Below are 13974 nucleotides of genomic sequence, written 5' to 3'. Positions count from 1 at the left end.
TGAGATTGGTTCAGTTACCTGTTTCATCGTGGTTAAACACATTGAAAGATGATCCTGCTGGTAGAAGAGTCTCTTGCAGTAATAGCCAAGAAACACAACGCAAAGGAAACTCAGCCTCCGGATGACTTACCCTAGCTAGGGACACTCCTGTACATTTCAGGCAAACACTGGCCCATGCAAAGTTGAGAGGCATATAAGCACAGCTCAGGTGAGTAAGCAGACAACCAACCAGAGCAGGAGAGAAGAAGAAACATACAGGAGTTTTAGCTGTGGTCAGATAGCAGGGGAAGGGGTCCTCATGTTAGAAGAGGTGACATTTGGGTATGTCACCAATAGATATTAAGCATATATTAGCAAGTTTGCTGATGGTACAAAACTGGGAGGAGTGGCTGACACCCCCGAGGGCTGTGCTCCCTCCAGAGGGACCTCCACAGGCTGGAGACATGGGCAGAGGGGAACCGCAGGAAGTTCAGCAGAGGCAAGTGCAGGGTCCTGCACCTAGGGAGGAACAACCCCCAGCACCAGGACAGGCTGGGGGCTGACCTGCTGGAAAGCAGCTCTGCGGAGAAGGACCTGGGAGTCCTGGTGAACATCAAGTCGACCATGGGCCAGCAATGTGCCCTTGTGGCCAAGAAGGCCAGTGATATCTGGGGCTGCACTAGGAGAAGCATTGCCAGCAGGTCGAGGGAGGTGATCTCCCCCTCTCCTCAGCCCTGGGGAGGCCACATCCGGAGTGCTGTGTCCAGTGCCGGGTTCCCAATACAAGAGAGACATGGAGCTATGGGAGTCAGTCCAGCAAACGGCCACTAAGATGATGAAGGGACTGGAGCATCTCTCATATCAGGAAAGGCTGAGAGAGCCTGGACTGTTCAGCCTGGAGAAGAGCAGGCTTGGTGGGGGGGATCCTGTTAATGTGTATAAGTATCTGAAGGGAAGGTGCAAAGAGGACAGGGCCAGTGGTGCCCAGTGACAGGAGGAGAGGCAATGGGCACAAAGTGAAAGACAGAAAGGTCTATCTGACTCTAAAGAGAAACTCTTTTACTGTGAGGGTGACTGAGCACTGGAGCAGGCTGCCCAGAGAGGTTGCAGAGTTTCCATCCTTGGAGATATTAAAAGGCCATCTGGACACAGTCCTGGGCAGCCCGTTCTAGGTGACCCTGCTTGAGCAGGCGGGTTGGACTAGATGATCTCTGACAGTCCATTCCAACCTCAACCATTTTGTGCATGTGACATCAACAGGCAGGGGTGTACCCCCTGTCGATGTCACCTCTTATTGCTGTTCTTGACTACTACCCTAAGAGCCATGCAGTCATACGTGGTCCTTTCCAGGTCCTCCCTGGCAGTGTCATTAGTGCCCACTTGCAAGAGCAGCAGGGGTTAGTATCCAGAGTGCCCAGCCAGGCTTGGCAGCCTGTCCTCAAAACCTGAATGCGAGACCCTAGCAAGCAGCAAACCTCCTTTGATAGTAAGGGAGGTTGGAGATAGAGACCTCTGTCCCCTGCAGCAAAGGGTTTCCCACTGCTAATACTCACCCTTTCCTCTCACCCAGCTCCAGAAGCTGCAGAGTCTCAGAGAGTATCCAGTAGATACCTTTCTCATGCTGCTCTGTCTGCTGACCTCCTCTCACACAGCTCCTTGGCTTGGCAGCACACTTCCAGGCAGAGAGACGATCGGCCCCAGCAAGAGGCTTCAGGGAATGGCAAGACCTGCACAGCTGTGTCTCCTCCTTCTGAAGCTCCACCTGAGTCGAAGCCTCTGATGCGGCCAGGACAGTCGCTCCAATGGCCGTGATGTGTGGTGGCATGTCACCGCTATAGCTGAGGACAGAAATCCATGGTATCAGTGTCAAGAGGTACCAATGCCTACCGTGATCAGAATCAGTCTCGAGACTGAAAAGTATGCCTCAGTAAGGATTAATCCCTATAGATAGGCACCAGAACCTTTCGATCTCAACAGGCAGTTATACCTATTGATCTCTAGACTGATTTTGATGTAGGTATCAAGAGGCACTGATGTTTATCAATTTCCATATATATTGATAGGTAATGGTAGCAGTAGGTATCAATACCTATCAATAAGTATGGATATTGATACCTATTGATGGTAAATCCATGGGTTCAAGACTATGAATGTGGGGGTGACAGTTCTGCCAGCATGGGTAACAGGGTGATCACAGTTGTGCAAATTTTTCCTAGCAGATTTGGAAAGAGTGAGGGTACAAGGACAGCAAAAGCATGCAGGAGTATGGGCTGGGTGGTCTGGATTGTTACAACAGGTTAAAAAAAAATTCTTTTTTTAAAAAAATGTAATTGTTTTACTTGTGCAAACTCTGCAAGTTCTCGGTCAGCCCACGCACACTGACTTCAAATACCCACTCCTCAGTGAAGCCCCGGAAGGCTAAATGAAAACCAGACTTGCAACACCTGTTGGATGGTGGCCATCACCAGCTGAGCTCAGATAAACTTCCCAGCACTCATATACAGAAACAAAAATACCCAGTCCTCCCTCATTCCCCTCTTCCAAACTGCCCACAAAAGCCTACCAGAGTTTCTTCTAAAATTAAAATCTTACTCATGCACAAAGGGGGAAAAAAAGATGCTTAGGAAAGTACACAACACTATGATGTACACAGTCTTGGCAAGTACTTATACCTGTTTCTGTGTGGGCAATAGGACAGCTCAGCCAGTGGTATGTTCCTTGCTGGGCCCTGATACAGGTGTATTTATGGTAGCTGAGTCTGCTGAAAAAATCACCCAGAAAGCTTTCCCATTCATGCAGCCTTCTCCACCTTCTTTCCTGATCTTCACCCCAAATCTGAAACGGTCTATTTACTTGTAAGCTTGATCACAAGCTCTCCTTGTCTGAGATAGTTCTGTTAAGAAAGAGTAAAATCTTAAATATTGAATTTTGAATATTTTAATGTTATGTTCACTATGGAGTGAAGAGAGAATGTTAAAGCTTTCTCTTTCTTCTGACTTTTTTTAAGTATAAAAGCATTATTACACCAAATATCTGTCAAAAGAAATACTACTTTCATTACCATATTGTCACCATAAAATCTCTCTTAATGACCTGCAGAACTTCTTACTGTGATTCTTATATAGGCAGCAAGGGTGAAGAATATAATAGATGTACAGGGATTTTTTTAAGTCACGATCTAAAAGTAGAAATAAAGTAACAAACTATCCATCCTCTAACAAAATCCTCACCGCTGCACCCTACTCTAAGAGACTCATGCCTCAGAAGATGGACTACCGTGAGGTTTTCTCCCCCTGAATGACGCAGCCACTTCTCCACGCAAAATAAATAGGCTCCTTCTAGCACAAAGTGGATCTTCAGGCAAGAACTGGATATAGGACTTATGTTCCCTCCTGTTTGCAGGGGCTGTTGCCTTTCAGAGGTGAGATGTTTACTTTGCACGGGGAAGAAGTTTCCCACCCCGCGTGTGGACATCCATCTGGCCGTCAGGCTGCGTAAGCAACAGCCCCACAGGCCACCAGGCACCTCTTCTATCGCTGGCACCTCTCATAATGTTGCAAATTACGCACAACCCGAGGACGATTTGGAGGTTTTGCCCAGTGCGCCTCTGAAATCATTTATTGCGCAGCTGTGCTGACCAGCCCGGGCGGGCATGGGCTTTGTCACGCAGCAAGGAGCCCAGTTTGGAAGGAGTCTCCCTGCATGACTCAAAGCATCCTTCAAACAAAGTTAAACACTCACCCTCTCTATCCTCCTGAAAACTCTTCATGCTTCTGCACCAAGGACATGCTTTCGTTTAGCTAACCCAGGTTTTGCTTCTTGTCAATGCGCTCCCAAAGGTCTTGTGTTTCACAGAGGAGGCTGGTGCAATTAAAATACAGGAGCTGTACAACCAAGTGCGCGGTGGGTTTGCGTTGCCCCCTGGGGACGCTTGACAGCCCCTCACATTTCCTGCTCTTTCCTGCATCCCGGGAGGGTACGCAGCTCCACGCTCCAACATGTTCACAAGTTAGTGACATTTCTACAGCAGAGCATACAAAGCAATAGGCTGCCGTGGTTTAGCTGGTGAGGAAGTAATGATTTATAATAACATTTGAAACAGGTCATTAAATATGACCTCCCCATTGCAAACCCCATGCTGAGCAAGATATTTTCTTGTAAATGATTTACCAGCGAGCTTTTCATACCCCTGCCTAGTAGCTTTTCCATAACCAGTCAGACTCATTCACAGTTCCCAAGCCCCTTGTAGTGGTTTTTTTTTTTTTTTTTTTTTTTTTTCCAAAATGTGAAGACATCTTCAGGCTGCTGAAAATTGGTTTGGGCATCTAAGCAAAAAGGCAGGAATTTGGGCTTGTTTGTTCTGATTTACTCTAGAAGTAAACAGAGGACACAAATGACAAGAGTTTCTCTGATCTGAACTTCACTTGATTAGAAATACATGCCCAAAGCTTCTGAAGTGGAAGCAACTCAGATTTAGTTTTCCTCTTTCCTCATCTACGAGACACTCCATTAACTTCATCTCCTCACTCTTCTCAAGTTGCCAGCACAGCACCATCCAAGTGCTTTCTAGAAATACACCCACTGATGCGGCTGGCATTTGTTTCCTCACATTTCCCACGTTCTTTTAGAAGTGTTAGTCCTGACCCATAGAGCTACAGCCATCTCCAGCCGCAGAAGTCCAGAGGATCCTGCAGGAGGCTGGAAATTACGTAGCAGCATTAGCCAGCTGTGAAACCATCCAACAAACCTACTGCAGTCAAAACACTGGGGAGCAGAATGCCCTCAGCATCGGAGAGGCTGCCGTGAGGACCAGGGCAAGCGACTTCCCTGGTCCCTTCCTTTCCTTTGACTCCCAGAAGGAGTCCTGCTCCAGCAGAGAGACAAAATCATCAGGCTGCCACCTCAGTAAGTACTGCTGAGTCTGCTGTTGGGTATTGCCACACTCAGGATTGCTCCAGTGCTGTGACAATGGATATCTGGAAAAAAGAGGTTGCTCCTTGCGAATTCAGTTCCCTTCTGCATCATTTTCTTTGTCTGACCATTGCTAAGCAATCCAGATCTCTAACTCCCTTCTGCCACAGGGGTGATAGTGTTCTTCTCCTAGCTTTCATCTACAGGGTCAGCAGATTGCTGATGCTGCAGGGCGGGCCCCGTGCCTGCACGGACGGCCTCCAGCTTCAGCGGCCGCACCACATCCACGATGCTCTAACGCCTCTGAGGAGCAAGCCACACAAGGCAGATTTCTGCTGAGACTGGCCTTCCTCATGGGGGTTGGGAAGTGCGGCCGTCTGAAATGAGGCAATGCAAGCCGTGCTAAAGAATAAGAACGGGGCTCCCCCAGACAGTTTGCTCTCACAAGGAAACCTCAGGTGCAGATGGCCTCTCCTCCTCTGGAATAATCCTTCTCTAAAATGAGTCCATGGATGTACCTTTCCAGGATGGAGGTGACACAAGTCTGGAAGTGTGAAGCCATCACAGTGTTCATATTTTGCATATCAGGGTAGAGACCCTCTTCCTGTGCCAGCAAACAGAGCGCTCTTCCAACCTTTCTGTCCCCAGTCGTCCTGTCAAACTCCAGCCAATAAGACAGAGGAAGTTCAGCACAGTGAAGATAAACAGCATATCTCCTCCACGTACCAGTTTGTGAAGGCTGAGGTCCATCCCATGCAGGATACCAGCGTCACTGCTCTTATTTTGGACCCTAAGCATTCCTCTCAGTACCCACCACAGGTGGGTCCCACACACGACCATGGAGAGCCGTCACTCCCCTGCTGCAGTTCCCTTAGTCCCTCGGATATTCTGCCTCTGTGCAACCGGACATCCAGCTCTCCGGAGACCTGCTCCCATATTAACAACCAACAGCAAGGCGTGACTATCATCAGCTGGAATTTGCAGAAGAGAAGAAGAGACTTCAGGTTTTTTGGCTAGGTGACAAAGTAAGTTCACTTGTACATCATTTAGTAACACTATGAGCATTTGAAAGGCCAATAATTCTAATTCTATTTTGGTGATGAGCATGATATTCACACTATGATAGAAAGCTAAGTATTTAGATGTTTTAAAAAATTATCCATGCAGTTTTACTCAGCAGTTTGGTTTCTTAGTCAACAGGAGGAGGTATTTCTGAATACAAAAAAATAGTTTAGAAACTCCATGAGTTATTACTGGGTTTTGTATTCCACTTTTTCCCTTGTAAAGCCTACATCATAAATAAGTTATACTTAAGCCTTTTTTTAGAGGCACTTACAGTTTTACAACATCATATAGACCAAACCAAACTCCTGCTTAAGTCGATGGAAGCAATCTATTTTGAGTTATGCCAGCTCTGGGACAGCCCAAATTCTCCAAAGAACAAATAAAACTGGAGATAAGCAAACAAACTACACAGTTCTGTTTTGCTTTGTTTTTAAAGTATCATTTTTTATCTGTGTAACTAGAACTGCTCCTTCACAAATGATGCTAGATCATATTACATGCTGCATCTGATAGCATGAAAAACAAAATATTTGCATTATTTATTTAGCAGCATTCCTTTGCCTTTTTGCCTTTTATGAAAGCAAAAAAAAGCCCCTGTCAAAAATCAGAAAATTAACTCTCATCATAAAGAGATGTCAGATGTCCCTTAGGGAAGAGGACTTTTAAAGAACAAAGAATAAGCATGTACAAAAAATATAGCCTCATTCTTGTTTTAGGACCAAGCCACAGATAAAAGGTGTCAACACTGGAAGCATCCAACGTTTGATATCAAGTACCAGATACTCTCTAAGCCTGTTCATGCCTATACCAAAACAGCAGCTGGAATAAGACAACATTTTCAAGAAGGTAGATAATTATTTCTTTGAAGCAGAACCTAGTATAAACTGTACAAGGGAAAAGTAATTGCTTGTAAGCATGTTTGTAATCTTAATTTTTTTTTACTGGGTCCAAAACAGAATGGTTATAGGTAACCGAAGCTGCCATTGTTGATGACAACATTATTCATGACTAATGAAAGCCATGCTACTGCTCAAATACAGCTACAATTTGACCCAAGACATACTGGACCACCAGGGAGATGGATGAATTTCCTTGTGCTCAGTATTAGGCTCTCATTCAGGCTTTACCCAGAACCTTCAATAAATAGCTCTAAAGTTGATCCAAACTCAAATGATACACAATTTCATCACAAATAAAAAAGTAGTAGCCTTTTTTTTCTTTTTTTTAAAAAAAAGTTTGTGTTGAATTCTAGCCTCCCCATGCAATACAGTTTTTGCAAGGAACACGTTACCATCAGCACGTCCCGTGCTTCGCGGCTAGCTAAGCTGCTTTATGAAGCCAGGCAAGGAAGCAGCCCCGCTCTCCGCGGTACGCATGCAGGGACCTCGCACAGCAGTCCCAGATCTTTCCAACACGCCAAGCAGAACATAAAGGCCTAATTCTGAAGACGCATTCCCAGCATCCCAGGAGTAAACATGATGAGTCTTTATACGTTAAGGCACAACAGACTGCTGCCCTGCCCAACCCGTATGTGAGCCTTGCTTGCACCGTCACACACGAGCACACTTGCGACGGAGGGGCAGGAAGGGAATGTGGAGTAGCAAGATGTGATGTTACCAGATGACTCAGTTCCAAATATTGAAAGCTTGTCAAAATGGCTGTGTCACTGTCTGTGGTACCCCCCTGTGGCCAGGTCGGACATAGCAATCTCTGTGCTGCCCAAGGCACTTCGTCCGTAGCAATACCCTCGCTGCCCATCACACTTCTTCATCCACAGCAATCTCCATGCCACCTGCAACACTTCTTCATGCATAACAAGCTCCATGCCACCCACAGTGCTTCACCTGTAGCAATATCCTTGCCACCCATGGCACTTCATGCATAGCAGTCTCCGTGCCACTTGCAGCACTTCTTGATCCACAGCAATATCCTTGCCACCTGTGACTCTTCTCCATCCGCAGCAATCACCATGCCATGCACAGCACTTTATCCATAGCAATCTCCATGCCACCAGCAGCACCTCACCACCATGGTTTCTGAGCACTCCTCTCAGTGGAGCACAGAGCTTCCCTCGCACTGTGGGACCCCAGGAGTTACTCACCAGGGCCAGACCTTCCCTAGCGCAGGCCACAGCAGCCCTTGGCTCCTCTGCTTCACACTGGAGACAGCCCACAGGAACCAGGAGCCACCTTTCCTGCCAGCTCCCAGCCTGGCAGACTGGTAGGAAGAGGTCCTGCCTGTCCCAGCATCTCCCTGGCTGCTCCGGCAGCTCCCCTCCAGCCCTCCCTGCACAGCGGGCAGGGCCCACAGGCCCTCCCTGGCTGCCCCACATGGCTGTGGCAGCTGTTTCCAAGGAGTCACCTTCTCACAGATAGGGTAAATGAACAAACCCCCTATTTGCCCTTTGCATGTTGCTGCTGGCTGCGCACAGCATGGCAAGTCTGTGCTGCGAAACAAAAGGGAGCCAGATGAGGACACAAGATACCTTGGATTTTCCTCCCCGTTTCTGCCCAGATGTGAGCAGTGGGGCACGCAGTGCGCTCAGCAGACACCTGGAGCTTCCAGCTTTGAAGAATCCTGAAGACATTGGTGAGCTCTGGGGTGGGAGAGATTTAGCCAGCGGTTTTCAGAAGAGGGCAGCTGGTGCACCAAGACCTGTGCCAAATGCATCTCTTCTCTTCATAGTCCAAGCAGAAAGTCTCATTGCTGTTGCTGCTATTTCTGGATTTTGTGGGGGGATTTTTAAAACTTTTTTTTTTTCTTAGAATGGCAACATGATGCCAACAGATGGAGCTGTTCAGAAAATAGATTGCTCACTTTGGCACAGCAGTGATGCAAGCAGAGGAAAAGCATGTAACTAATTATTAAACATAATGAAAGATGATTCATCTCCAGGCAGGAGACATTGTCTAAAATGAAAAATAAGTCTGTCAGCAAAGCTATATCCCAGAACAGGGGGATCCCAGGGTTTCTCCTTCTCTGCGTGTAAGGATGTTCTGTCCCAGAAGAGAAGAGCGAACCCGTCCCCTTCGACAGCACTTTACGCACAGTAGGTTGGAGTCTCACAGGCTGTAGTAACACTGCTGTCAGTGTGACTGTGCGTAAGGACTACCACTGTTGGGTTACCCCACCCCACCCCAGAGGTGCCTGTGACACTTCCCAACTAACCAGCTACATTCGTATTGTGCTCAGCACAGGGCACATTTCAGCATGAGACCAAATCTCAAACCTCCATCTCACTGATGCAAAACTGGGAGGAGTGGCCGATACCCCCGAGGGCTGTGCTCCCTCCAGAGGGACCTCCACAGGCTGGAGAGATGGGCAGAGGGGAACCGCAGGAAGTTCAGCAGAGGCAAGTGCAGGGTCCTGCACCTAGGGAGGAACAACCCCCAGCACCAGGACAGGCTGGGGGCCGACCTGCTGGAAAGCAGCTCTGCGAAGAAGGACCTGGGAGTCCTGGTGAACATCAAGTCGACCATGGGCCAGCAATGTGCCCCTGTGGCCATCTCTCTATGAGCATCTCTCATATCAGGAAAGGCTGAGAGAGCCTGGACTGTTCAGCCTGGAGAAGAGCAGGCTTGGTGGGGGGGATCTTGTTAATGTGTATAAACATCTGAAGGGAGGGTGCAAAGAGGACAGGGCCAGACTCTTCTCAGTGGTGCCCAGTGACAGGAGGAGAGGCAATGGGCACAAAGTGAAAGACAGAAAGGTCTATCTGACTCTAAAGAGAAACTCTTTTACTGTGAGGGTGACTGAGCACTGGAGCAGGCTGCCCAGAGAGACTGTGCAGTCTCCATCCTTGGAGATATTAAAAGGCCATCTGGACACAGTCTTGGGCAGCCTGCTCTAGGGGACTCTTCCTGAGCAGGGTGGTTGGACTAGATGATCGCTGAAGGTCCTTTCCAACCTCAACCATCGTAGAGACAAGATTATCTCTGAATTGCAGAAGCACTGAATAACCAAAAGTATTGGATGGCCATGGGGAAGAATTGGATGGCCCAAGAATAAGAAGGTAGAGAGACATGCAGACTTTGAGGACACTTCAAGTTGCATTTTTTTTGAAAATTAGGCTATACATGGTTTAGTGCCTTGATAGGTGGGTAGAAGGTGCCTGATATGAATATGGAAGAATGGTTCATGGAGATTTCTAAGTGGATAGAAGTGGTCTGATTAAGAGGGGGTTTTCTGCTCAAATTAGGGCAAAGGTTCACAAGAGCCAGGATTTACTACTGGATTATGGAAGTTCCACAGGCAAATCCTAAGTACTTATGGATATGGTTATGGTTACAGGGTGGGGTAGAGCACTGAAAATATACAGAAGAAGGACTAGAATTTGAACTAGGCTGAAGACAAGAAAATGGATTTACTTTAAACTTTTAACTTTTTTTAACTTTTAAATTTTAACTTTTTAGTGGTTGAAAGCCCACCCCATTTCCTCAAACACTCAAACGCACTTGGGTGCCACATATCTGCAGGAGTAGTCTCTGCCTACCACCTTATCTGGGCTTGTCATCTCTAGAGAAATGAACATATCGTTATTGTACATGAGTTTACATAATTTTAGAGATACTTAAAGTGAAAATAAGCTTTATTCTAGCAAGACAAAAAAATACATCTTAATTTCAAAACTGAGAACAAATACAAAAGAAAATGATTAAAAGGAGAAAACAGCATTAGATCATACCTGAACTTCAAACTGTCTGCATCATGATTTGGTCAACATGACAATTCAGTTGCTTTCTGCCTCTCGCATATTGCTTTTGACAGTAAACCTCATCCTTGGTTTCTGTTAGTCATTTATAGTTGGGGGATTTCTTATTTTTGAGTTCTCTTCTAATTTAGGTAAATTTTTTATGTTGACCAAGATTCTTCACACTTATCGGCGAATAACTCCTCTGTGCTATGTAAAGAGGACACTCAAAATGGTGTGTTTCCTATCCATTCGCCTTCCTTTTCTCTGAGGAATCAACTGGATTGCAGTTCTAAATTTCAATTGTAACATTTTGCAAATCATATATCATAAGGCATTTTCTACTGTGCCATGGCACTGTTTGTCTTTTGGTTTGCTAATTTTCTTTCATAGAAACTACATGACACGTTAATACAATAAACATGCAGTATGAAACAATTTCCCTCCCCTCCTCAAACACAGTACTAGTTTCCAAGGCCATCAGGTCACAACACTGACCATTAATTACCTCAAACCTTGGCGTGCTTTTATCTCCCCAGAGGAGTTCACAGCCTTTTGAAAGGACTAGCCTCCAAACTTCAGAAACTATTTCTTCATCATATTGAGAACTGCACTTAACTAGACTTTATTCCTGTAAAATAAGACACAGAATGCTATCTTGTAAATGTGTCAAATTTTCCTCAAAAAAATCCACCATGCATTGTAGAAGTTACTTCCAAAGGTTGATCGGAACAGAATAAGCAATATAAAACTGGAATAATCACAGTGAGCACAATGACGGTGCAGTTTCATTTTATACCAAATCCGGTTTAGCTGCAGACATCAGCCAAAAGGGGTTATCCCGTTCTCTCTTTTCTTTCAGCCATGTGCTCCCTTGTTTCCTTTATGTTAGATCTAACAATCATGCAGCTGCAGGGCACAAAAATTCGGTTCACTGCTCCAAGAGAAAACTAACCAACCACAAAAACAAGTTTCTCTCTACAAAATTTTACTTTTGGATTTAGTCTTGAAGCTAGTTGTAGGTGCAATTGTAATTCATACGAGAGACAAGAGAGCTTGCTTTTAGCAACGGAAGGTAAAGAAGTATCATTTTTCAAATATGGACAATTTGAATCCAACTTCAAATTTATTGTCCTCTGGTCTATGGGCAGTGTGGCCTAGAGAGTTCTGGTATGATATCATAGTATCTAGGTGTACAGGCAGAAGCATACAATAGTTATTTTAAAGAAACTATTCTGAAAATTGTAGCAATCCAAAATCCATGCTAACAGTTGTACTTGACAACATAGAGTATCCCATATAATTTAAATACATATCTTCAAAGTCAAACAATAGCTGTATAAATAAATCATCACCTTCAGGAAAATTATTTAAATTATAAAGATATGCTGATAGTCCTTGGCTGGTGCAGATGCCATTTTGGAACAAAATCAAAGCTTGTTTTTGTCAAATTATTTGCACAGAAGAATCTTCATTTTGAATCTTCCATTTGAATCTTTGATCCCTTTCTATCCCCTAGATATCTCTGAAAGTAAGCTAGTCAGTACTAATGCACAACAGAGAACTCACCATTTTTTCCTCCTGGAAACGTCTTGCTCAAACAGAAAGCATACCATTGTAGTGCTATAGAACCAAGTCTCCGGTACCTTTTCTTGTAAATCCGAAAATAACTGTTAGTCATCAAAACATCTTGCACAATCCATTTTGGAAGTCTCCAGTGTTGACTTTAATGGACTAGTAATGTTTGACTCACTTAAGATAAATACCTCAAACAGTGATGCCCTAACTCCACTGCAGCTGAAAACTGATCTCCTAGTGACTTCAGGGGGAATGGTATCTCACTTCAAACATTTGCCTTCATGCAATGCTTTCTGAAAACTGCATTTTACTTACCTTGAAAGGCTTTTTTTTTTTTTTTTTTTTTTTTTGGAAAGATCAGTTTAGTAGTCTTTTTCTGTATCTGTATGTGCATATTTATATCAGTGTAAATTCAGATAATAAATTGGGCAACTTTAGTCTAGAAGATGTATTACAATGTACTCTAGCTAATAGGCTGCAAGTGGGATGTGGAGATAGATTATGGGGGCTCCTACTCTGCCAGTCTCCCTGGAAGTCTGGCAGAAGGCAGTACACCTGGGTAGCTTGCACAGCACCAGCCGCACGTATGTACTGGTACGGTCTAACACCCACCGTCCTTAGCTGGGTCGTGCACACTACAGGGTGAGGACTGACACCGTGACTGCACAGCTATCTTCTCCCCGGCTGATTGCAGCGGAGCAGGTTGGAGCCCGCCAGCCTTGCTGCCATTACAGACCTCGGCGGCAGCGCAGGCATGCCGGGAGCGCTTCGCAAACACAGCGCTCGGCGGGAGCTGGTTAGAGCCGCGTGCTGGAGCCTCTCAGTAGCTGCTTAAGAAGCAAGGAAAAGCAGCTGGTTCAAGCTGTTTCTAGCCTGGCACCCAAAGGAAACCTTGCTTACACACTCATGCTGTCCATCTGTACAGTTTTAAGAATTTCTGAGTCCATTGGACAACTTCTACAAACCTGAAGAGGATTAGGGACCTGAGAGGTCCTCAGTTCCCACAGGAGGTCTGCGCAACACGCAGCCTGGGGGAGAAGGCAGCCCTTGGAGCCAGAAGGCAAGAGGTAGGCGCCGTTTACCCAGTCAACACACACGTATGCTGCCTGCTGTGCCACAGACGCGTGTGGACGAAGGGGACACAAGAGCTGGCTAAGGGTGGAGACAGAGGAGATGGGGTGCCATGCTCCTGTGCTGGGATAGGAAGGGAACACAGGAAGGAGAGCTGGATATTACCTTGCATTACTGGGAGCTTGCTACTGAAGAAGTGCAGGACATTAACAACTTAAAAGTACTGCATAGCGGTCACACGAGAGACTTCTGAGGCAACTGAGGGTATTGTGGTTAAGACACAAAGCCACAGGAAAGCAGATTTCACTGTATCTGTTGCTCATGTGTTGGCTAACATGTTTTATTCGGTTTGTTAGACACACAGAAGTGGGTCACAAGGCAGACATTTATTATGTTCAAATCACCATTAAGGGATCCCAAACATCTTTAAGGGACTTATTGCCTAGGATATGGAAAAGATAAATGCCGAGTGCCCAAGCCCTCCTACACTCTGGGTTACCTTGCAATGGCACGAAGGATCAATAGCATGGCTGTCGCACAGCACAACCTCCTACAAGAATTCCTGTAAAAGATGAGCAGAAGAAAACAGGTATGCTTTTATTGATCAATAGCACTAACTTCAGACCCACTTCAGGAGTCCTTTACCAAGAGCTATCAGCGATGCGAGTTTCCATGGAAAA

The 13974-nt window shown here is 45.8% G+C and overlaps 1 long non-coding RNA gene across 2 annotated transcripts in view; it reads right to left on the bottom strand.

Moving 5' to 3' along the window:
• LOC135327958 (uncharacterized) overlaps positions 1-12339 on the bottom strand; it is a 29337-nt gene extending 16998 nt beyond the window's left edge. Inside the window, exons 1-3 of one of the 2 annotated variants that reach the window (XR_010388643.1) lie at positions 12215-12339; positions 2652-2872; positions 1533-1817 (exon numbers count right to left, since the gene is read on the bottom strand). This is a non-coding gene — a long non-coding RNA (uncharacterized LOC135327958). Of the gene's footprint in view, positions 1-1532; positions 1818-2651; positions 2873-3720; positions 4815-12214 lie in introns of those variants that run through there. The other variant, XR_010388644.1, reaches the window with a different exon arrangement.
• Positions 12340-13974: the final 1635 nt, after the last annotated feature.

Source organism: Dromaius novaehollandiae, chromosome 3 (assembly GCF_036370855.1).
Source record: "Dromaius novaehollandiae isolate bDroNov1 chromosome 3, bDroNov1.hap1, whole genome shotgun sequence".
NCBI lineage: Eukaryota > Metazoa > Chordata > Aves > Casuariiformes > Dromaiidae > Dromaius > Dromaius novaehollandiae.
Note: the sequence above shows the minus strand (reverse complement) of the source record. Positions and strands in the feature narration are given on the sequence as shown.